The sequence below is a fragment of the Equus quagga genome, chromosome 8, assembly GCF_021613505.1.
Source record: "Equus quagga isolate Etosha38 chromosome 8, UCLA_HA_Equagga_1.0, whole genome shotgun sequence".
In the NCBI taxonomy this organism is placed as follows: Eukaryota; Metazoa; Chordata; class Mammalia; order Perissodactyla; family Equidae; genus Equus; species Equus quagga.
Window position 1 is genome coordinate 56,660,013 of NC_060274.1, and position 25,093 is coordinate 56,685,105.

Sequence of the window (25,093 nt, forward strand, 5' to 3'; positions counted from 1 at the left end):
GGGCACAAGGGATGAAGGGGAGCACTTGTGTGGTGACAGTCAAGAAATAATGTACAACTAAAATCTCACATTGATGTAAACTATTAGAAACTCAATAACAAAAATAGTAGGTTGGGGTGGAAAGGGAAAGTAGTTTATTGCTTACAAAAAGATAAAATAGCAAATCTGTTTTTGTATTCTTCTTCAAGATCTCATTTTGAAAAACCTATTATTTATTTTTGATAAATAGTTGTTATTTATTGAGTGAAAAGCTGATATGGCATTACAATGTTTTTTTAATGAAGATATGTAGTATCTCAATGGGCTGGAGCATGGTAATCAATTCAGTAAATATTTATTTACGTTCTACTATATGCAAGGCACTGGATTAAGTGTTATAGAGACACAGGCATGAACCATTTATTAATTCTGCCTCTTAAGGGGTTTATTCTTTCTAGGAGAAAGAAGGCATATAAATAAATAGCTAACTATGATAAGCTGGTGCCACAAAAGAGGTACTGATAAATGTATAAAGGATCCACAAAAGGAAAATATTTTTCTTCCTGGATAAGGAATCAGGGAGGAATAACAGTAGATAGTATAATAGTGGTATATCCTTATGCTCCTCAGGGGAAAGATAATAAATTACAAAATTCAACTTTTCATTGTTAAAAGAAAGCTGGTTTGTAACTTAGAATGACTGTCCAATTGGCTGACTAGTATCATTGTGGGGAGTGCAATAATAAAGGATTTCCCTTTTAAAGATATAGTTTATTGTCTGCAAAATACATCAGTTTAGTTATCTTGTAAAGTATAGAGTCAATTAGGTAGATTATAAACTATTCATAGCAACTATGGCAGATTAAACATGGCCACAGACACTTTGCAGCTACTCCTATCCAGAGGGGGAGTCTATTTCTCCACTTCCTCAGATCTGGGCAGGCCTTTTGACTTGTTTTGACCAAAAGAATGAAGGAATTAAAGATTTTGCAATTTCCAAAGCCTAGGCTTCAGGAGGCCTTACAGCTTGTGTGTTTGCGTCTTTGAATACTACCTTGAAACCACAGTGAAAGGAAGCTTGTCTAGTCTACTGGAGAATGAGAAGCCTCCTGGAGTAGAATGGAGCTGCCTCAGGCAATAGAGATCACCAACTGCCAAGCACAGGAGTGAGGCCATCTTGAACGTTCCAAGCCAGCTGACCCTGAGATGAAAGTAGCTGCCTGAGTGAGACTAGGCAAAACCAACAGAGGATCCACACCAGCCAACTCATTGTTTTGGCTTAAAGCAACTGATAAAGAAATTGGTAATTAGATTGGGATGCTAGTGTAGCAAAAATCTAAAACATGCAACATTGGCTTGGGGACTAAGATCTGAGTGGTAGGCAGTGGCTGGAAGGGAGGTGATGATATCCTTAGTGGAGACTGAAAGAGAAGTAAGGAAATTGCTATTGGAGCCTAGAAAGACGGTGACCTGTGTTTTTTAACCTTGGAATAATTGGAAAAAATGTTTCCTGCAGTAACTTGGAATAAAGATATTGTAGCTAACGAACTTATACACTTGGCTAAGGAGATTCCAGAGATCTCTAAACAGAATGTTGAAAGTGCCAACTGGATTCCGCTGGCTGTATTTGATAAGGTTTGGGAGGAGAATGATGAGCTAAAGAAGGAGCTATTTGGTTTGCAAGGAGAATTTAGAGGCAACATAGAAGACCCAGTACTTGCTGGGTTGGAAAATGAATTGTTAGTTATCCAGCAAAATGAGGATCAAATCAGGGTATAGGTGTAAGTTTTTTGTTAAAATCTCTGAAAGATTTAAGGCAGATTCTAGTAGACAGTCTTGGCTACATAAAAGGGCTTCTAAGACTCATAAGTAAGAGTATTCTCATGGCAGCTTCACACGCAGCCCAAAGTAGAGAGAAGCTTGTCTTGAAAAATATCATAGTTGTAGCTTTTGGTGTTTGAGTGAACCAGTCAGATTCTAAGCAAACTCACAAAGTCTTTAAGAAAGTCTATCAGTTTGGACTAAAAGAGGCTGAGAAAATTCAAAATGGGTCCTAAATTTCTATGAGTAGAAAGCACACCGAGAAAGCTACTCAACTGCAGACATACACCATTTTTTTTATGGAAAATGAAAGACTTCTTAGAGGAGGATCCAAGAGCCCAGGGGGTGGAGCCCAGAACCAAGGAGAACAATGGACTAAGGAACCCATTACTAGGGGGTGGAATTGGGCCTTAATCAAGAAACATTCCCTTCCCCTGGAGCAGTGGGGTGATTAGCAACATGAACCTGACCGCATTTCAGAATTGCTGTGGACCAGTAACTGCTATGTGCTTCCCGTTCTTCTCCTTTTTGAACAGGAATGTCTATTATGATTATCCTGTCCCTGCATCACCATTATATGTTGGGTGTATGTGTAGAAGATAACTTGTCTCCTTAGTTCATAAGTCTCTGGATCAAGATGAGCTTAGCATGAAGAACCTCATCCATGTCTGGACCACATACAGATCTTCAGATACTGGACTTTGAGACTGATGTGTAACGGTATGAAAATTTTGAGGGTCTTGGTAAGAAGTGAATTTATTTTGCACATGGGAGAAATGTAAATAATTTTGGCAAGGAGTGTGCTTTGGAAGATTATGATCCCAGATTCTTTACAGCTCACCTATCAAGAAGTGGAATCTATTTCCTCACTCCCTCAATCTGAGCCAGATCTGTGACTTTCTGTGACCAACAGAATGTGGTAAAAGTGACATTATGTGAGTTCTGGAGTCTAAACTTCTAGATGTCTTATAGCTTCTGCCCTTGCTCTCTGGGTGTACTGGCTTGAGATTTCTGTATAAGGAAGCCAGGTTTAGCATATTGTATGAGTATAACAAGCTACATGAGATGCCCACCCAACAGCTAGCATGTGAGTGAGGCCATCTTGGACCATTTTAACTAAGTCAACCCTCCAGGTAAATGCAGCCATGTGTTCAAGTGAAAATAGCAGAAGATCCACCCAGCCAATCTATGGAATTATTGTAGATAATTAGGCTTAAAGTCTTAATTTGGGATGGTTTGTTATGTAGCAATAGGTAACTGATTGAGCAATTAATAAAATTAATAATAATCATGATAATGGTAATCACTATAACAATAGCAGCAGCTAACAATACCAACTGTTTTCTGTGTGCCAGGCATTTGCTAATAACTTTACATGCAGTACTTTGTTTAATCTTTTCAGTAATCCTACGACATTATTTCTCCCCCTTTCTCTCCCCATGACGATTACTTCTGCAGTATCTCAGGCTTAGAGAAGTTAGTTAATTTGCCCAAGGTCATACAGCTAGAAAAAGACAGAGCCAGGACTCCAACCTCAGCCTGTCTAGCACCAGAGCCTGTGCTCTTAATCACCACCCCAAGCTGCTAGTGGCTTTTCGGGGGGATTTTTAAAAATTATGAATGACTCGTTAGCTATTTTTAAAGTTGACATGTAAAAGGTCATCAACTGAGGAGTGGGCCACACTCCTATAAAACACAAACTGCTGAAACTGAGTGAAGTAACTTGTCCAAATATGAATTGAAACGTGCAAGGCTACAATTTCTCTGACAAGATCCACATCGTGAAACACAACACGTCCAATAAATTTTGCTCTTTTAGCTCAGCAGGGCTAATATACTGATTATTTGTATCCTGGACAGGATTGGGACCTGGGCCCTAGGGCTGAATGGGACTTTCTTTTCTCATAAATATCTCTCTTATCTTACCTGACTTTGCCTAAAAAGTCTATGTCAACACATGCATGTCCATTTATAAGTTTTAAGTTAAAATTAATTGTTGTATGTATTTTTTTTTATGATTTCCTGCTTTAACTCACTTCTAATTAATCAACCAAATACCAGTCTCATAAATATTATATTTTGGTTCCTTAATATTATGACTTAACATACATGAAAGCAATATAATTCAGTGCAAGAATTTGTGAGGGATAATTATCACCATCTCATTAGTCATTATTAAATTAAATTATATAAGATAAGCCAAATATTAATCTGATAGACCAGGAAGCATTGATTAATCACAGTTTATAGCACATAAAGCAGTTGCCTTTACTTAGGATTCAGGTATAAATTTTCCTCAGAAAATAAGATTCATACAGCTTGTCTCTAAAATTGCAAGAGGTAATTTGGATAGACTCTGTTAAGGACCTTGCAAATTTTATTACCAAACTTTCTCAAATCAAATATATCTATGACATTTACGTGTTTGAAACCCATGTATATGGTGTCATCTGACTCCGGTTTTTATATCGTGTTCTTATTATTGATGACATCAGCACTTGACCCCAAAAGAATCCCAAGATAATGTTCCTCCTGTGAAGCTTCAGCTGGTAAAGATGATAGTGATAGTTTTAGAGATATCTGAGCTGGGCACATGAGGTCTGCATTCTTAAAATGTGTGGCTTATTTATATGCTTAGACAAACATACAAGCTGAACTTCATTTCCAGAAAAGCATCCATCTGCCTTCATGAATAGATAAAGATGATGTTACTGCCTACAAAATAAGGCAAGTATTTTGAACTGTTTTTCAGCTGGACCAGTGTCTAGGTAACTAGATTTTTCTTTGCACATTTTAACGCAACTACTTTTGACCAAAGCTAAAACCTACCTGTGAGAAAAAACCAAAGCCAAGTGGCTCATCGCAGAGGCCTGGATTTAACTCAGTGCACCTCTGTCAAAGCAAGCCAGTGAGTTGGGCTAGCCACCCCTCTCTGCAATGCAACCTGACACAAAAAAGAAAATTTCCAATAAAGTTTCAATTTGCTGGTCCTTCAGGTGTTTAGGGTCTACTGACCTTACCCAGAGCTGCCTGTACCTCAGCTTCACTTTCAGTGTCTAAGGCTGTCGTGGCCTCATCCAGCAGAAGGATCTTGGGGTTATGAACCAGGGCTCGAGCGATGGCGATTCTCTGTTTCTGTCCCCCATTCAGCAGGGCCCCTCTCTCTCTATCTCTCTCTCTCTCTCTCTCTCTCTCTCTCTCTCAACAGGGTGTCAAATTTCTACAACAGAAAAGATGGAGGAGTTCTTGAAGTATTTTAAACAGAAAAAGCTATGGATCTAGAAATTCAAGACAACATAGAGCTTCACTCTGATATCGTAATGAGTCATAAATTTTAATGAAATAAATCAATACGGAGTTCTAAAAAACTACTAACACGGGGCTGGCCCCGTGGCCGAGCGGTTAAGTTCGCGCGCTCCGCTGCAGGCGGCCCAGTGTTTCGTTGGTTCGAATCCTGGGCGCGGACATGGCACTGCTCGTCAGACCACGCTGAGGCAGCGTCCCACATGCCACAACTAGAGGAACCCACAACGAAGAATACACAACTATGTACCGGGGGGCTTTGGGGAGAAAAAGGAAAAAATAAAATCTTTAAAAAAAAAAAAAATTAAAAAAATAAAAAAAATAAAAAACTACTAACACATATTTTGTATAAAATTTTATATGATTCATGTACCAGACTATACTCCTTAAACCTCCAACTGAATAATTCAAGGTACTTACCTAGCAAAGGTGGACAACCTTGCATCTCAAACATTATTAGCTTAACCTTTGAGGAAAGACCTCAGGTGTATGGGGTGAAATTCTAATTTTGAGGGCAACTACATTAACAGAGTGTTTACCTGTGGTGATTTTATGATAAACTCATAGGCGCTGGCTTCTTTGAGAGCTTTCTTTCTCTCGTCAATGGTTATATCTCAGCGATAACGAATACTTTCGGCAATTGTGGTAGAAAGTAGTACTGGCTCCTGACTCACGACTCCAATTACTTCCCTCAGATACCTTACATTAAAGGTCCTACTACCCTGCCCATCAATGTTAATCTGAAAGAAAGAAATATTTATATTAAATATCTTAAGTCATCTGATATCTAAAGCATCAAGACTTTAATTTGTTACGAAAAAAGTGTTAGCTAATATTTAACTTATTTCAGTGGTTAGAAGTGAGAATTGGAAATAAACAGCAATTTGCAAGAATAAAAATAAAAAGTGTATGCTCTCTTGATATTTATTATCTTATATATACAGTTTTTTCATGGATGGACTATTCTCCATAAGCAATATTGGGTTATACATTTTGGGTGTACTATTATTATTGCTTACCATTATTAAATTTGAATAAAAATGTCCACTTACCTAGTCTAAATATCATTTTGGTGGCGCTATGATATTTCACTATATGTAATATACCATAATTTACTTTAGCATTTCCCACCTGCTGGACATTTGGCTTCCTTCAAGGACCAGTGAAGGACAATCTCTACTTTTACAATTGTCAAAGTAGAGAATTACCAGGCTGAAGACTGTGATTTATTTTTTCCTCCCCAATAACAACTGCTTGCCTGTACAATGACTGGTGTATGTTGGGCATTTATTATTTGCTGAATAAAGGTTGAATAAACAATGCTATAAAAAGATTTTAATAATTTACAATGTCAGCAGGAATATATAAATATATCTGCCTCATTGTAATTTACTAGCTCCAGGTTTTATCATTTTAATATTTTTCTTCTAATTAATAGGTGTGATGTGGTAGCTTATATTTTTTAATTTGTATATATTTATAAGTAAGGCTGAACATTTCTTGAAACTTTTTACAAATCTATGTTTATTCTTAAAACATTTGCATGTTCATATCTTATTATAGACTCATATTAATTTTTCAAATATTAAATGTTTTCCCATATATATCATAAATCATTTGTTCCAATTTATTACCTTCTTTTATTACAGTTTTACTGATTTTTATTGGAAAAATTTTTAAGAAAATCTGAATTAATCAACTGGGCATTTCTCCTACTATTTTAGTAGTAAGAAAATTGTTAAATCATGATGTGAACAGTGAAGATCTCTGAGTTATAGAATTTCTGAAGATGTTTTTCTGCTGCATGTATATTTTCTAAAAAAATATGTATTACCCCAATAATTTTAAAAGTAAGATATTTGGAAATGCTTATTCTCAATGGTTAGTATTTTACTGGGTTTTTTTGGGGGGGGGGCAGTGAGCAAAATTGGCCCTAACCTAACATCTGTTGCCAATCTTCTTCTTTTTGCTTGAGGAAGATTGTTGCTGGGCTAACATCTGTGCCAGTCTTCCTCCATTTTGTATGTGGGACCCTGCCACAGCATGGTTTGATGAGCGGTGTGTAGGTCCACACGCCCAGGATCCAAACCGGAGAACCCCAGGCTGCCAAAGAGGAGCATGCACACTGAACTACTACACCACTTGGCTGGCCCACTAGGTTCTTTTTTAAAAATGAAAAAAGATGTTTACACTTGAACAAACCTAGAGTTTGCTTTAGTAAATGAGGATGGGCTTATGTTCCTTCTTAGCAATATTAGATTTTTCCAAGACTGTTCATTAATTTTATTAAATTAAATAAACAAATAATTCATGTATCCTAGAAACTTTTGGATTCATCCCTGCAATCTCTCTTCTATCTCTCTGCCTTTTTATATTTTTTGTCTTTCTTTGTAACTTGTAATCTGCTTTCATAATTGTTGAATTACAATACATTTTAATTTCAGATAAACTCAATGTTCTAAAGTTGGTACAATTGATAAAATTTGAGTATATACTGCAGGCTGATATTGTATTAATGTTAAATCTACTGATTTTGATAATTGTTTTATGGTTATGTAAGAGAATGTTCTTCTTCTCAGAAAATATATTGTGCAGGATGTAGGGATCAAGGGGGCATGATGTCCTTAACTTACTCTTAAAGATTCAGAAAAAAATATGCATGTATGTGTGTGTGTAGGTGTGTGTTATATACATGCACGTGTAGAGAAAGAGAGAGGACAATAAAGCAGTTGGTCAAATATAAACAATTAGTAAATCTGAGTGAAGGGTATATGTGAATTCCCTGCTTGCAACTTTTCTGTAAGTTTGAATTTATAACAAAATTTTTAGAAGGCAAAAAAATATACCCTAGGTTGTTAGTCCCCACACCCCCAGAAGTTTCTTAAGGGATTATCCCACTTTTCCTTTCAGATGTTACAACATTTAAGAAAACTCAACTGCCTTTGATGAATTTAATTATTATCCTAAGACTTCTTGTGATCATGATTACCAGATTATCAACTATTGCTATATGGATCGTTTTTGACCAAACCCAGTAACTCATTGGAAAAAATCCTCTCAGTGGTTGGATGACTGTTTTCCAGTGATTTAGTGGGTAAGAAAAGCTTAATCAGAACAGAAGAGAGTGGTGTCTAGCTTCTTTGGCTTTTATCATTTTGAATACTTCTGCCAAACCAGCCCAAAGGTTTGAATGCACTATCCAGATGCAGTGTAATTCTGTAGACCTTTTACCAAAATTAGACTCACATGCAAATTTGTTACTAAGAAAACAATTTCAAAGGGCTAATTGGTACCCAGCTTCCCACTTTGGAAAACTTGGTTCTTCCCACTCACTATACCCTCCTCAGGGTCGTAGAGCCGCTGCATCAGCTGGACCATTGTGCTTTTCCCACAGCCGCTGTTCCCAACCAGGGCCACTGTCTGCTTACTCTGAACCTTCAGACTGAGGCCCTTCAAGATCTGTGAGGGAAAAGAAAGAAAAAGAATATATCTCACTACAAAGCCCTAAAAGGAGAATAATTTGATTCAATTTTGAATTTGAAAAAAGTATCCAATGAGGGAATATAATCCCAAAAGGAAAAAGCATAGAAATATCAAAATAATAGAGACTATAGATTCTTTAAGATGATTAAACAATCAATCTGAGTTAAGATTTTCTACAACTATTGCTTATAGTACCTTGACATTAGCTCGAGCTGGATAAGAAAAGGGAACATCACTGAACTCCAAATTCCCTTTGATGTTGTCTGGTTTGTGCCCTCTCTCTGAAAACTGTCAATTTTAGGATTCTAAATTTAAAAAAAAATTCAATGACTATTCCATAAGACAAACAATTGCATTTTAAAGGAATATGATTCAGCAATTCCAAAAATAAGACCTGGAATGGCACAATCTTCTTCACAGGAGACAGAATGCAAGGTGAAGATCGTGTATGTGTGTGTGTTTAAGAAATAGTCTTTCTCAGAAAATAGGCTTTTCCTGAAAAGTACATAAGGGATATATTCATTTAATTTCATACAATATTTCACTTTAAGTTTTTGGTATAGCTTCATAAAGTTTCTAAATAGTCAGATACGCATGTTTATACAACTGCAATAACAAAAACATACTATAATTGATATAGCCAGGCATTTCAGCATTTAGTGAAAATTAGTTTGTTCCCCAACAATAAATGTAATGGATTGGTTTGAGAAGACTGACTGAACAATTGGTTAGGGCCAAGTTATTTAGGATCAATGTAAACTTTCAAAGTATTCGGAAGCCGAGAAACTTTCTCATGACTTAGATCAATGAAACAGGAGCAATTGCTTGGATTAAATGATCAAATTTCAGTTACCTACTTTGCAGTTTATCTGGGTAAATGCAGTGATATACTTTTTAATATGTCAAAATTATTTTCTTTCTTTTGCTGCAGTTAGTACAACTTATTCAATATATTTGATTCAAAATCATATCAAACATTGCGATGATCTTTTTTTTTTAGGGAGGCAACCCTGTCAATTCTGGTCCTACCAATAATTTCTCCACCCACTCATCCTGTATAGAAGTCATAATATTCTCAGTCTGGCTACAAAGTGCAAAAGAAAAGGAGAAAAATTAGATAGACAGATATCTTTGCTCTGAATTCTAATAATAAGACACTAGTACAGATGTACTTTTCCAAAATGAGATCGGTGTTATTATATTACTTAAAGGTAAACTTTTAGAAATATTAATGAGGCGTTTTATTTCATTCATTACTAAGAAGAGGTTGTTAATTTCCCACAATTAATTTTCACATGATATTTAAAATAAAGCCAGATTTAATTCTCCAAGCCTCAAATAATTTTTCAGCATTAAAATAATAAATGACTTACATTACCAATAATATGAAAGATCACATATGCTGCTCCTCTTGCATTGGCAAAAGCATCAATACATGGAGCAGCCTGTCCAATGCTGAAAGCTCTAATCAGGATTGAAGAAAAGACCTTAGCAAAAGAACATGAGAAAAAGTTAAAAGCCCCATTCTGGCATCCATTACTATCTCAAATATGATTTGTCTGAAATACACACGATACAAAAGATTGAGTTTAGGTTTACCACTTTCAAAATTTTTTTAGCAAAAGAGCAAAATTTACAAGGTTAATATAGCATTTTATTGCAGCACAAATGGGTTTCTTCAACCTCAAAAATATTTTTGTCTAGATTGCCAAATTATCTGTTGCTCTTCTCCTGAATTTACACAGTCAGAAAGATTTTTCAAACCTATTTCCTTGACTCTGAAGCTAATGCCACCAGAGGTAAACATCTTCCATCAGTATTATTATTCAGTCCTATATGATTTTCTCTAACTATGCACGGCATTACACAGAATATTCAAGGCGAAACATGGTAGATTTTGGCCCCATGGAATTTTCCCAAAAAAGTACCATTTTACATACATATTTTGAAAAGATTTTTAATATACAAAGTAACAGTTCACTAAATCACACCTGTGTACACTGATTAATAATTCCTTTACACAATTATTCTGTATTATAGCACACGAAACAACACAATTGCCTTCACATTTTTTTTCACAAGGAAAATAAGTTGATATAGAACAGCCAAGAATATAGCTTCAGGAATCCAGATTATTAGCATAATTTAAATGAGAAAAACATAAATGAAGAGAAATTACTCCTTTCTCTCTGGGCATGGTGAAATTCTATATATAGTTTGGGTTTTCTCAGAAGACAGTAACAATAAGACTTCACACACCCAGGACTCAAATATCCCTCAAATATCCATCTGCTATCTGCAATATAGATGATAGATTATAAAGTGAATGCACTAGGGCTCTCGCTGGGTGCAGAGGCTGTTGCTGGGCTCCCTGCCTCGTGGACAGCACCCTCCTGCCCAACCGGGGAGGTGTCACTGTCCACATACTACAAATGAGGAGCCTAGGCCAGCAAGGACACACTCATCACAAAAGGTGAATGGGAAAGTCAGGATTCAATCTCCCTTCTTCACAAAATTTAGCAAATGAGGAAGCAAAGAAAGGTGGAGAGCTTCCAAGCTGACAACCAGAAAGGAGACCAAAACGAGAAAAAAATAGAGTCAGCAATTATGAAAGGTCATCCGGCCAAACAGCCCTCAGCGCCTCAGTGGAGTCTGAAGAGACCACTCCAGAAAACATTTTGAAATAATTAAATTTCATAATGGCCTCATGTCATCATCAAAGGGCCAAATTGTTTCTGTTTAGAAAGATAGGAAAGTGCAGGTTTTAAAACATTGCTATTTGAATGGTTACATGTTGTTCTGATTGTCACTGACATGGAAAGATGGTCACAAACTATTGCTAGTTTATAAAAAAGGTTGCAAAAAATATGCATAATATGATCCCAGTTTTAAAAGAAAAAAGCGTGTATATATAGAAAATGGTCTGGAAGATATTCACCAAAAGTTATCATTAAGGATATATGGATTATTAGATTATAAGTAATTCTAAGTAATTTCCAATTTCTAAAATTCTGTGTTCTAATCATTTGTATACCTAGTATATATTATTTTTATCATAAAATGAAGCTATTTTCATTTTGAAAAAGAAAAACAAGCTATAGCTTTTCATCTTGTATTTCAGATGGCTGATGTTTTATACTATGTAAATTTAATATTCTCTCATACTATGACCTATCTATAATAATGTTTACTCTCTTATATAATGAAACTACAGGGCAGAATGAGGATGGCTCCAATCCATATTTGTTCACTCACAAATTCATTCAATTTTTATTTCCTTTTATATGTTGTATATGTTTCTCAATTAGTCTAACTACATGCTGTTTTCTTGCCCCCACTCATAATTACGTTTTGTGTACTCTAGAAGGCCAGCTCTGCCCACAGGACAGAGCAAAGATTCACCAAAAGAAAAAAGCCTGTAATCATGGCTCATCTCTTGAAAAGGAGGACTATGAAAGAAAAGAAAAGGTACATGGATAAAGAAAATTTTCAGATTCTTCATAAATATTAGAAAAACAACTTACTGTCATTGCATTTCCAATAGTATATTCTTTTGATATAACGAGAGTGGATGCATACCAGAAGGCCAGTGCATATGATGCATATAGCAATAGGAAGGCAATGCCCATGGAAATGTTGGCTGAAATAGCTTTTGTAATTCCAGTCTTTTTGGTATTTTCTAGATGTTTTTGATACCTACCAGAAAAAGTAGGGGGAAAACATGAAAATAAGTAAACAATCCATAAACTGAGCCATATTCACCTCCTGTGTAGTTGGAGGATTAAGGAACAAAGCCATCAAAGTAAGAAAGCCCTGGTGAGACCCAGCTTCCTGGGAACTGAACCAATTCAGGATCAGCCAGGACTAGAACTGATCTGAGACTTCTCTTTACTGGCCTGGACCCATCTCTCTTGGTCCCTCCCAGTCCAACAAATATTCTCGTAGCTGTTCCAGAATTGAACTCTCAACCCTGGGATATAGAAGGGCTTCACTATCACCTTCATGGCTAGCATCATAAGCCAAGGCTGAGGTGGAAGGAGAGAAACCAAGACAATCAAGAATGGCACCAAAAGATAAATATTATTCAGGACTCTTCAAATAGTTAGACTCTTAACACAGCTCAATTTCCCTTCTCTAAAGAAAAGAAAATCCTTCTTCTATTGCCCCATTGGGAGAGGAACAGGAATTTTACATGTTCTTGTACTTAGACTTGGGCCTTTGCTTGTGTAGGGGAGGAGGACATTTCCTCTCCCCAAATGGGGGTTCGTCTAGCCGGAAAATGAATTAAATTCACATGAGACAGAATAGCAAGAGAAAATTAAACAAAGATTTATGAGGAACCATGGCCCAGGGCCTTTCTTCCCGAAGGAAGACAGGGCACTGAAGAAGTGGGGTGCACAGAGTGGTTATATACCCCCAAACAGGGTGTTTCACATGTGATTGAAATGTCCCTCCCACAATAGTCACAAGATTGCCCTGTCGGCACAGTGCTTGATGGACACAGCAGGTAGTGGTCGGCTATCTTGGTGGGTGTAGCAGGAGGCTAGTTGATTGTCTGGAGCTGGGCGGTCACAGGTGAGCACAGCAATCAGTTCCTAGCCTAAGGAAAGATGCTTAATCCTTAAAGAAATGCCAAAGTTGGGAGGGGGAGGGAAGTCAGCTACAGGAGGTTACCAGACAGGCACAATAAAATGCAGCTTTTAAGTCCTTGCCTTTGGTATTGATTAAGAGTTTTTAGAGAGAAGGTCATCTCCTTTCTTCTTCCTGGTACAGAGAGGGAGGCAACTTTTACAGATAGAGATTTACCTTACAAATGTAAATGTGTCCTAACAAAGGGCAAGTTGCATTCCTCAGAGCCTCCTTGCCTGTCCCAGTTTATCAAAAGCAATCAACCTCAAATAATCCTGATGCGAAAGAGACATATCTTGGGGTGGCCAATTCCAGGTCCCCACACTTGTTTTTGGTTTTTTATTTTGTTTTCTTTTTTGATCAGTCTGACCTTCACTGTCAAGCCAGGGTACAAGGTTATAAAGCAGTCACTACTTATGGGATATGGGTTCTTACTCAATTCTTCTAGATTTTAGTTTTATAAACCGTAAAATGCAATTAATAATGCCTACCTTGCAAGATAATTATGAGGTTGACAGATAATTAGAGAAAGTAGTTAGTACAGTTCTGGCACATAGTTGACAAAACCTGATTGTTCTTATTGTTATTACTATTATTGTTTTAGAATTTAATCTCTTCCTGAATGTTGCTCATTCTATTAACGTATTTTTTAATGGTAATTAAAATTAATATTACTGGCTCCTAGGATTTGATACAAAAGAACAAATGCCATTCTAGAATGGTTCTGCTGAATTACAATGTTTTTTACATCAATTTAAATTAAGTATACTTTTCCATGCTAAGCACGGAGAGTGTGTAAACAGAGAATGCTGAACTTAATTACTAGGCCACAGGGGCTGGCCCTAAATTTTTTATATTCATGCAAGAGTTTGGAGGAATGTTATATTTTAAAATTGTGTCTGCTTAAATAAGGACATAACCTACTATATCTGAGGAGAAAAAACCAGCAGATAAGAAAAATACACCGTGGCATAGGCTGTAAATGCTGGAAATGGCTATCAGATGATCTATTCCCAATGCATATCAAATGCCTAATCTAGTAACTTTTTTTATTTAAAAACTTCCCATATAAATTTTCACATAGTTAGTGGTTAATTTCCTTATGAAAGTGTGACATTAACAATATACTTACTCTGTTAGCCATGTATTGAGGTCAGTGGTGTTGTTGATGTCAAACCAGCCTATTTCTTGTCGTAGAACAGCATGAAAAAACTATGAGGCAGGACTATTTCACAAATACCCATTTTACAGATGAGGAAGGTGAGGCACAAAGTAACAAAGTAACTTGCTCAAAGTCATACAACTAGCAGGTAGGCTGAGAGTGCTAACACTATACTACACAGCTCCTAAAACAATACTATAAGGATTGACTCATGTGATGACAACTTATTTTCATTTTTTAAAAACACAAAGTGAAAACATAAAAAGGGAACAGCCCATATCTACTGCATTCACGAAATAATAGGATAACGCGTCACCACTGCATTGTTGCGAAAACACCCCGGGGTAGGTATTTCCCGTTTACCTATTTTACTTCTGCTCTTATCAGTTCAGTTCTGGGTGCTCATTTTCTTCCTGAGTCCTTAAATATGGCATCTTTGATATACCAAATGGGAACTGTATTTGGAATTAGAGGCAGACAAGCTATCTTAAAGCTGTGGTATTTGTGGAAATCATTGTTCAAAACCTTGGGAAATCTCCAGATAAATGTGTACAGGGCTATTCCCCCCCCCCCCAACTTAGAAATCAGGTAAAATTTTAAATGAGTTTTACTCTCCTCCAACAGTATCTCAAACTTTTTAATCCTCTCAATGAAGATATTGTAATTCAGATTGACTCTGCTGCCTGGAAATAAGAATCTATGGGCTTTCCCAATTTGACCTGCTCCTTTCTCAGGGTCCCAGGCCGAGAACGGCAATCTAACTCTGATTTAGTAACTCTAGGAGCTCCAGAGCCCCAGGAAACCAAGAGTTTCTGTTGCCTAAGGACAAAGGTGAGAGAAATGCACGTTGATGTGTTCCCAGAAGCGTCATGGGACTCTAGATCTGGAAAGCTCATAGGATTCTAGATCTGAAAAGGGGCTAGGCCTGGTCTTCTCAGATGCTACCTATTATGCTTCAGTTTCATAAACAATCTCCAAGTAGTTGTCTGATTCAGTGATTCTCAATGCTATCTACTGTTAGAATCACATGGGGAGCTTGAAAAATACAGGTGTCCAGGCTCCACTCAAGACTAGTTAAATCAGAACCTCTGGCTGAGTCTAGAGCATCATATTTTTAGGAAGTAGTTCCACTTGATTCTAAAGTGCCAGGACGGAGAACTCCCACTCTAACTTGCCTGAATGCATCCCATAATAAGGAAATGGGGAATTCTTGAAGCTGCTTATTCATTGTAGAGAGCTCCCATATAATTCACCCATTTTATAGATGGGGAAATATAATTTCAGAGTGGTTGTTTCATTTCCAAGTTCTTACAGCTAGTTTTCCCCAATATTTATTGATCATTTACTACGTTCCAGATACTTTACATAAATCTTCTCATTTAATTCTACCAGTAAGTCTATGATCCCCTTTCAAAGATAAGAATAGTAAGGATTATAGAGGTTAAGTAACTTGTCCAAGTTCATACAGCTGGTGAGTGAAGGGCCTAAATAATAACTGTATACTTTAAGGATTATACAGGGAGACATTACATAGGGAGTCCTGACTGTCACTTTTTAGTCTCAAAGTAAATCAGTGTCTGCCTTCCTTGATTCTGCCTAGCACTCCTTTTATCACACAGAAATATTCAGCATAAAACAAAGAGTTGGTGTTTGTCCAGGCAGCTTTGGCAGTGTAGGGACCTGGAATTGGCCACCCCAAGATATGTCTCTTTGGCATCAGGATTATTTGAGGCTGATTGCTTTTGATAAACTGGGACAGGCAAGGAGGCTCTGAGGAATGCAACTTGCCCTTTGTTAGGACACATTTACATTTGTAAGGTAAATCTCTATCTGTAAAAGTTGCCTCCCTCTCTGTACCAGGAAGAAGAAAGGAGATGACCTTCTCTCTAAAAACTCTTAATCAATACCAAAGGCAAGGACTTAAAATCTGCATTTTATTGTGCTTCTCTGGTAACCTCCTGTAACTGACTTCCCTCCCCCTCCCAACATTGGCATCTCCTTAAAGATTAAGCATCTTTCTTTAGGCTGGGAACCGATTTGCTCATCTGTGACCCCCTAGCCTGAGGCAACACACCTGCCACCCCGCGGCGTTCACTGGGACAGCAGACCTATCTGTCATTTCCATCGAGTGCTGTGCTGACAGAGCAGCCTCGTGACTATTGTAAAAGGAACATTTCAATCATATGTGAAACACCCTGTTTGGGGGTATATAACCACTCTGTGCACCCCACTTCTTCAGTGCCCTGTCTTCCTTCGGGAAGAAAGGCCCCGGGCCATGGTTCCTCATAAAGCTTTGTTTAATTTTCTCTTGCTATTCTGTCTCATGTGAATTTAATTGGTTCTCCGGCCAGACGAACCCCCATTTGGGAAGAGGAAATGTCTTCCTCCCCTACAGCAGTATGGACAGTTAATTAAGGTAACTAGGGGCTCAAAAATGCCTTTTCCTCTTAACTATGAGGCACTGCAAGGACATGCAGGGTACATAGATTTCTCCACAGAATTTCCTAGATTATTACAGTCACATAGACTTGGCACAAAATATATCAAGTTCCCAATATTCTGCAGAAAATCTGTTTCCAATTCTCTGTCGTTAAAGTTTTGGATGCAGAATAGTTTCTGCACAACTGAGTCATTGCGAGGGAACGACCTTGTCATGGAGTAGCTTTACTCTGTTGACAAGGATGGGCCTTGTTCAGAATAAATCATTGTGAGACCCTCTTGTAATTTAAACCTCTTTTTCTTCTAACATTCCCTCTTCATTTGGTTCTCATTATGTCTAATTGTCCAAGAATCCAACAATTCTAAGGAATAGACTCTAAATAAACATCATCTGTATGAGATGCGCTAGTGAGCTCAGCAAAATACTCTATCTTCTTTTAATGCCCGTGATTTTTGCTAAACTCTACAACCCTAAACATATCAATGAGCTCCCTGGATTTAGAGTGAATATCCTTTAAAGATCTGATTTTCTCCAAAGAAGTATGAGAATATTATTTTTACAAACTACCAAAGAGTGGACATTGGAAATTTGTAACATGTGATGGACTTCCCATTGCAAATTCTCCAAGATAGCAAACAGGCCTAATGACAAACATGCATGGCTACAGAGGACCACAGGGCATGTAACTTGGAGGCTTCTGAAACTAAGTTGGCAACTCTGGTGATTTTATCACTCCAGCAATCACAGGTATGTAAGTGACTTGCTCATGCCATTCCCCCAAGAGACCTTGAATTTGGCCCTGAGCACAGCACAGGGCACCTGTCTGTCATGTCCGGCTTCAAAGCTATTTGGTTGCATAATTAGAAACAAGTAAAAAACAAGCAAACTGCTCCAAGTAGGAAAGCTGTGGAATTATTATGGTGTTAGTAAAAACAAAAACAGGTCTAATAAAATTGGTCCAAATGCAAACTCATCTGTGATAAATGCATTGCATTGTTTTAATCTTATTTTTAAAAAATTTTTAATTGTGATAAATACACATATAAAATTTATCATCTTAACCATTTTTAAGTGTACAGTTCAGTAGTGTTAAGTAATGTTTACATTGTTGCACAACCAATCTCCAGAAGTTTTTCATCTTGCAAAACTGAAACTCTGCTGAAACTCTATGCCCATTAAACAACAACTCCTATTTCCTCTTCATGCCTAGGCCCTGGAAACCACTATTCTGCTTTCTATTTCTATGATTTTGACTACTCTAGATACCTAACATAAGTGGAATCATACAGTATTTGTCTTTTTGTGACTAGTTTATTTCCTTAAGCATAACGTCCTCAAGGTTCATCCATATTGCAGCACTATCAAGATTTCCTTCCGTTTCAAGGCTGAATAATATTCCATTGTATGTATACGCCACATTTTGTTTATCTATTCATCCATTAATATGATTTTTAAAACCCTCCGTTGAAACCAATTTCTGATTGAGGTGTCCGAACATGGGCATCATCCCGCTTTATATATATAAGAAATTAATGTGTAACAGATCTATAAATCCTCTAAGAAGTAAAAGGAAAATATGTAGAAAACTCCTACCTTTCATTACACTGAAGACTTTTTAAATCATCCTATCTTACTCCAATTTTACCTTTATGGTGTTTGTGTTAAAGTTTTGGTCACTGGTCAAACACAAGTAATCTATTTAAAACATGACCATATTTTTGTTTTTAAGAGAAAGCACAATTATTTACATTGGCAGTATAAGGTACATGGTCATGAGTGTGGTTTGGGTGGCAGAAAGACCTGAGTTTGAATTCTGTCCTAAATACTCACCAGCCATGTTAACTTTGGGCAAGTTACTCATGCTCTCCAAGCCTCAGTTTCCTCATCTGTCACAGAGGATAATATTATCTACTGTGTAAGATTGTCCTTGTGAGGGTTAAGTGAAATAGGACTTAGCAGAAATAAATACAATGAAAGATTACTATTATTGTTATTTTTATGATAAACAGCTTCTTCTCAGAGACAATAGTACTTGAGAATAAATAAACTGTGTTTTTGTTGGATCTTGCTTTAATTATTCAAAGGACACTTTTATTGGATTTCTAAAAGGCATTAATATTTATGTAAACAGATCCTATTGTATAAATCAAGCAGTCACACTCTCTTAGGTAATTACACTTAAGCCCTAAATGCTAACCAAACATGTAGTTCTCAATCAGTGAACACTCAAAACTCTTACTGATGTTATCTAAATGAGAATCCACTTTCTCTCAGGTATCTTTGTGATGAAAGCTGCAAATGTTTGGTTCCATTTCCTTTATCAGTTTTTTTCTTATATTCCACCATCTGTGTGCCAATGAAGCTTTACTCAGTTTTCTCCAGCCTAGTGCCCACTAGGTCTCTTGGGAGAAACTGAGACTGCAGCGTTGATAGACAGCATGAAAATTTTCCTTTCTACGTTGAATTTGGCTAATATGAAAATAATTATGTCCATTGGAAGCTCACTCCAATGCTGCTGTCACAGGCCCTCTTATAGATGACATTAACTTATGGGACTCCTTTGGCTCTTCAGTAATTAGTCTTTCAGGTGAACTTTAAAGCACATCATTCTGATATTGAATCCATTCACTCTTTAGTGAAGCGTTCTATCAAGTTCCATTCAACCTGGTTGATCCAAAAATTAGAGACAGAAATTGTATATTCTATGTGGGTATAATTTTAACAAGAAGGATGGAGAGAGAGAAAAAAAGAAAACCAGAAACAGATCTACAAGCTGAGCACAGCAAAGAAGTACTGCCATGCTAACTGATGTGTTTTGAAATTCATGAGGAATCAATAATGGGATGGACACTGCATAGATATACTCTGTTATAGTCCCACTGCCCTCAAGGGGACTGACTTCCCTACGTTATTCAGATGCAAAGCTTCCTGCATATTTTCTTCCCCTATATTAAAAGTCAAACAGGATACACCTACTTGTTGACATTTAAATGAATATTTGAGGACTTTTCTGAGAATTTTATAACTCCTTCTGTGATATCTGGAGTCACCCAAATGTCCAAAAAATTAAACAAGTAGATGACAAATAGTGAAATCAATTTTCAATCTTTCATCCAGTTAAAGGAGTATTACGCATTAAGAAAAAAAAGTAGGGAAATGCTTACCTGGAAAGGAGAAGTTTCCTGTGGTATTGACAAATCTGCCAGTTATTTCTCCAAACACTATCATCATGAGGGGGAGACCTGCCCTGTGAGCTATAGCCATGATCGTGCCCAGGGACATAAGTAATTTATCCTGCCAATCAAGAGTATCGAAACTAAAAAAACAAAAAAGAAATAAAATAATACCCTTTAGAATAGAATTTCTCATTTTCTACAATCATATGCTCTTTGGATTTTTATTTAAGCTCAGTAATTTTCTAATCGTAGCAAATAAATGTATTAGAGAAGAAGGAGAACTTCAATCCAAATCATTGACAGATTAATTTCATGATTCCATTTATTTTCTATTCAGTGAAGAAATCAATATGATTCTATTTAATCAGTATCTTATTTGATTGAATGATTACAATATAATCAGAAGAGATAAAAGTTTGGTTCCATTAAGAAATATTGTTTGATCTTCCAGAGCTCCTGTGGTAGTGAATTAAAACAGCTAGGAGTAGACATTAAGTACACACACTCAGGAACACACCTGTTACATCCTTCAAAATGACATTCAGAATATTTCAGAGGGAGAATTACAAATAGGGGAAACACATCCTCTGAGTTTTGAGGATAAGATTCCTTTAAGAGGTTTAAGTTAGTTTTTAAAAGGCAGCTCATTAGTGAAGTGTAACAAACATTACGGAGTGTCTATATGTGTACTTTGGGGACGTCTTGCTCATGGAGGTGATGCTCATTGCAGAATCTTGAAGGATGAGAGAGAGTTCACTGAAGAAGAACTGGGGAGTGCAGAGGAAGTGCGGATGTTTAGGCTTAGAACAGCAAGGTGACTAGAAACTGCATGGAGTGCTCGGGTAACCCCACAAAGTTGAGTCCTAAAGTGCACAGAACACAGTGTGGAAGACGACATTAGAGAGAAGTACAAAAGGCTCGGTGGGCCCCACCAAGGATCTTGGACTTAGTACTGTCAATGTACAATGTACTTAGCATTATTACTTAGAGGGGTGATACCAGTTGTCATAGTGAAGTACACAACACCCAACAACTAACCAGCCAATCAGTGTCATAATACTCCAAGACTTTGTCTCACTGTTCTTTTGGTCCTCTCCAATTTCTCACTTTTTCTCCCCATTTTTGACTGATTGTTCTATGGCTCTTTCTTTTTGTTCTTCTTTCCTCCTCTGCCCTCCAGACTATATATTCTTTCTCTTATTTTTCCATTTCTATACCTTCCCCTCTGTCCCTTGCATCTCCACCTCCTTTTTAACCTTTTCCCTGTGCCCATTTCCCCCACCACACCCCATTTTGGGGACAAGGAACAGTCATCAGGAGAACGGGATGAGTCAGGCTTGGCAGAGTGGGGTCCATGACAGCTGAAGGTGAGTCATTTAGGGTCAATGTGGTGGGACAGCCTGAGGTTAGACTCACGTGGTGGGAGGGGAGGCCAAATTCCATCATCAAACACATAGGGCAAGCGAGAGTGCCTGAAGAGATAAAGGGTCAGAAGCCAGATGGAACTTGGAACAGAACAAGGGGAGCAGGTAAAGTCAAGAGCAAATGGAGAAGGGTCCCTAAAATTGCTACAAAGGGGACTAGCATCCCCAAGGTTCATTTGGCAGCTCCTGGGAAATGGAGATAGAGCACTTGAGTCTATCGGCCACGGTTACAAGTATGGGATCAGGTCGTCATGTGACGTTCTCTTTACTGAACATTTACATGAAATTGAGGAACGTTTTAAATGCATTTCATATTATTTAAATAAAAATTTATTTTGTCTCTCAGCTTAAATCTAAAATTGTATGAATTTCACAGCAACATCCTACGTAAACCTAGATTTGTTTTCAATGATTTTCATCACAACAATGCATTTCTAACTCCTGTTAGAGCACGGTTTTGCCCTGAACATTTTTCAGGGAGAAAAGTAACTATTCAGAGGCTGAAAAAAAAAAAGAAAAAGATTAAATTTAATTTAAATTTTAGCTTTTAAAATTCAAATGAAATTTTCTATGTTTCTACTTTAAGATTTGGGCTATTTTATTTTCTGAAGGAGGCAGATTTAAAACTTATGCATTAAAACCAGATTTAGCTTTACAAACAATTTATTTTCTAAAGCACTAAATTTTTAAAAATTCTTACTGAGGCTTTTAAACAAAAACATCACAAGAATAAAGGAGTGGAGAATAGGGGCTTTGCGGTGGTGAGAAATGTGCAGCAATGTTCGAGACTAAGGATGTTTTGGTGTCTTCATTGATTTACTTACCAAGTTGGAGATTTCAGTTGACATTGCCACTTAATACGAACTTCTTTGCTATTGAATAATGGCTGTCATAGTTTGAAACACATCATGTTTACCAAAAGTGGGCAAACATTTTCTTGAGCCACCTCTCTGAGACATATTACAAATGAAAACTAGATTAGACTTCTTCCAAAAATACGCTGGCTTGCCTTGTGCCAGCAGAAAACCACTGAGAATTGTGTTAAACATAATCTGAATCCCTAAACTCCACACAGATATATTTTTTATTGAGGTCACATTGGTTTATATTGTATAAATTCCAGGTGTACATTATTATATTTCAGCTTCCCTATAGACTACATCATGTTCACCACCAAAAGTCTAGTTGCCATCTGTTATGGTAAAAATGTGCCCCTTTCCCCTTTCACATGCTAAGCAAAATAAGTCAGATGGAACAAGATAAATATCGTATGATTTCACTCATCTGTGGAACTTACTCCACATTTAATCAATTTTCTCAGAAGCCAAATGTGAACACAGATTTCTTAATTATTTAAAAATTTCTGTAGTTAACAAGCACTTTCTTTATATGCAAGTTTATTTTAAGGTAAATTTGGGGGTGGTTTTTGTGAAACAAATGCAGAGATGCATTTTCCTTAAATTGGTTCATTTGTATAGTGTGATGAAGATGTCTTATTTTCAATTTCCCTGTAAACCACTTAGCTTTGCTCTGTTTCATAGCCAGCCTATCCTTACCTCTTTTATCATCTATCTTGACAATGTGGGCCATTGACTACAATGAGCCAACCTAAGACAACACAGGGGCAGCACGGAAAATCTATTGCTGCCTATAGACAATCTTTAAGTACTGGCTCTATAACTATTGATTAAAGACACCAAATTTGAATGAAGACAAGAAGTATTTACATTTAATATTTCACAACTTACCCATGTTACCAATCAAATACACTCTCTTCATTTTTTTCCTGTCTTGGTTGCTGTAAAAAATATAATCGTTTGAATTTAAACTTGTTACAAAATGTTTCACAGTCAATTGAATATAAATTTGAGTAGTTATCATATTCAACTATTATAATATATTCAACTACAAAAGAGTGATGTCCACACATTATCAAAATCATTCAGTTTAACAAACTGCAAGGCAGTCACTAAGAGCAAAGGTAACTGTCCAAGGTACTAAAAGGATTTCTGGATAAACAAGGCAAGGTCACCAGCCTTGCCAAGCTCACACACAGAGAAGACGGGTATGTTAACCACGTCTGCCAAATAATCATATTCTCCTTTTGCTAAAAAAAAAAAAAAAAAAAAAAAAAATTATATATATATAGATCTAAAAATAGTAAAGGTCACTCTTCTGAAGGATTTTGGGGTGTGGTGTCAGGAAGTCCTGCTGGCTGTACATTCAAAATATATCTAGAATTCAACCACTGCTCACCTTTTTCATTGCTGTGCCAATAGCACAGGAGAACTCCGGCCTAGTCTCTCCACTTCCACTTACATCCACTTTAGTCTATCCTCAACACAGCAACCAGAGTAAACATTTAAAAACTCAAGTCATATCATGCTACTCCTCTGCTCAAAAACCTACAATGGCTCCCATTTTTCTCAGAGTAAAAACTAAAATCCTGACAGAGACCACCCTATTTAAAACTGCAAACGACTTCCTCCCTGCGTATCTGATTTCCTTGGCCTGATTAATGTTTCCCCATCACATTCATTACCCTCTAATATTTTCTGTAGTTCACTTATTTAGCATGTATATTATTTATGTCTGTCCTCCATTGACCGGTCGCTTCTGTCCCTCTTAAGGCTTGTGAAGTGCGCTTAACAAGGGCGCCTGGGAACCAAAAAGCCAGGCCAGGGAGAAAGAGACACCAGCAAAGGAAGAGTCGAGGTTCTCTCCTTGCAAATGAACAAAAACTGATTTGGAAGTGCAGGTTGCGGAAGAATAAGGCTGCTTAAGGTTCCCCTCCCCACCTCGCCGCTCAGAGGGGAAAAACAGAGCACCAGCCTCGCCCTGGGAGGTGGGGGAGAGGATAAGAGAAGAAGGAAGAGGAATAACGTGTGTGTGTGCGCGCGCGCGCTTCACTACCCTTGTTCAAAAAGCGCAACCATCAACGGCAGATGTCTGATGCTTTACAAGCATGAAAAGTCAGATGTGGGGTCGGGGGCGCCGGGTGGACATCCCGCTACCCCCGCCCCGCGGCCGATAAGTCCGCGACCAGTCTGGTGCCGCCGGGTGCTCGGAGAGTCTCGCCTGGAGGGCCATCCAGACCCCTCTCTCCACCCCCCAAGTGACTGTCACTCCCTCGGCGCTCAGTTTTTAAACCTGTGCGGGGGACAGCTTCTGGACGCTCAACAATCATATGGCAGCCGAGGGATGAGAGCGCACAGTAGATTCGTCTCCCTCTTCTGCATCCCCAGGTCTAGTCTGGGGGCCACTGAACCGAACTATCTCAAGGGACCACGAGAGCTAACCAGAGCCGGCCCGGAATAATCCCATTATGTTCCTTGGAGAAGAGGAGTGTTCTCGGTGCTCTCTCAATACTTAAAGACACAGAACTTCAGGGTGGAAGGGACTTTGGAGATCGCCTAATTCAAAACCTGCATTTTTTTACCAGAAGAAACTGACACTCAGTGAGGTTAAGTCCTGTCTGAGACTGCACCAGCAGGACCAGAGTCCAGTCTCAGTGCCCTCCCCTGATCTTAGAGTTCTCCCTATACTAATTGTCTCTACACCTAGCACCTATTTGAGTCCCCTATATGCCTTTCTTAATTTCTCCACACTCCTCCGAAAAGGAAAGATCTAAAACAGGGAGCAATAAGTTATCATGAAGCTAGAGGGATTCAAACTC

General features: G+C 37.6%; 1 pseudogene; it reads right to left on the minus strand.

The window, feature by feature from the left end:
• Positions 1-24,604, minus strand: part of LOC124243310 (phosphatidylcholine translocator ABCB4-like) — a 79,423-nt pseudogene extending 54,819 nt beyond the window's left edge.
• Positions 24,605-25,093: the final 489 nt, after the last annotated feature.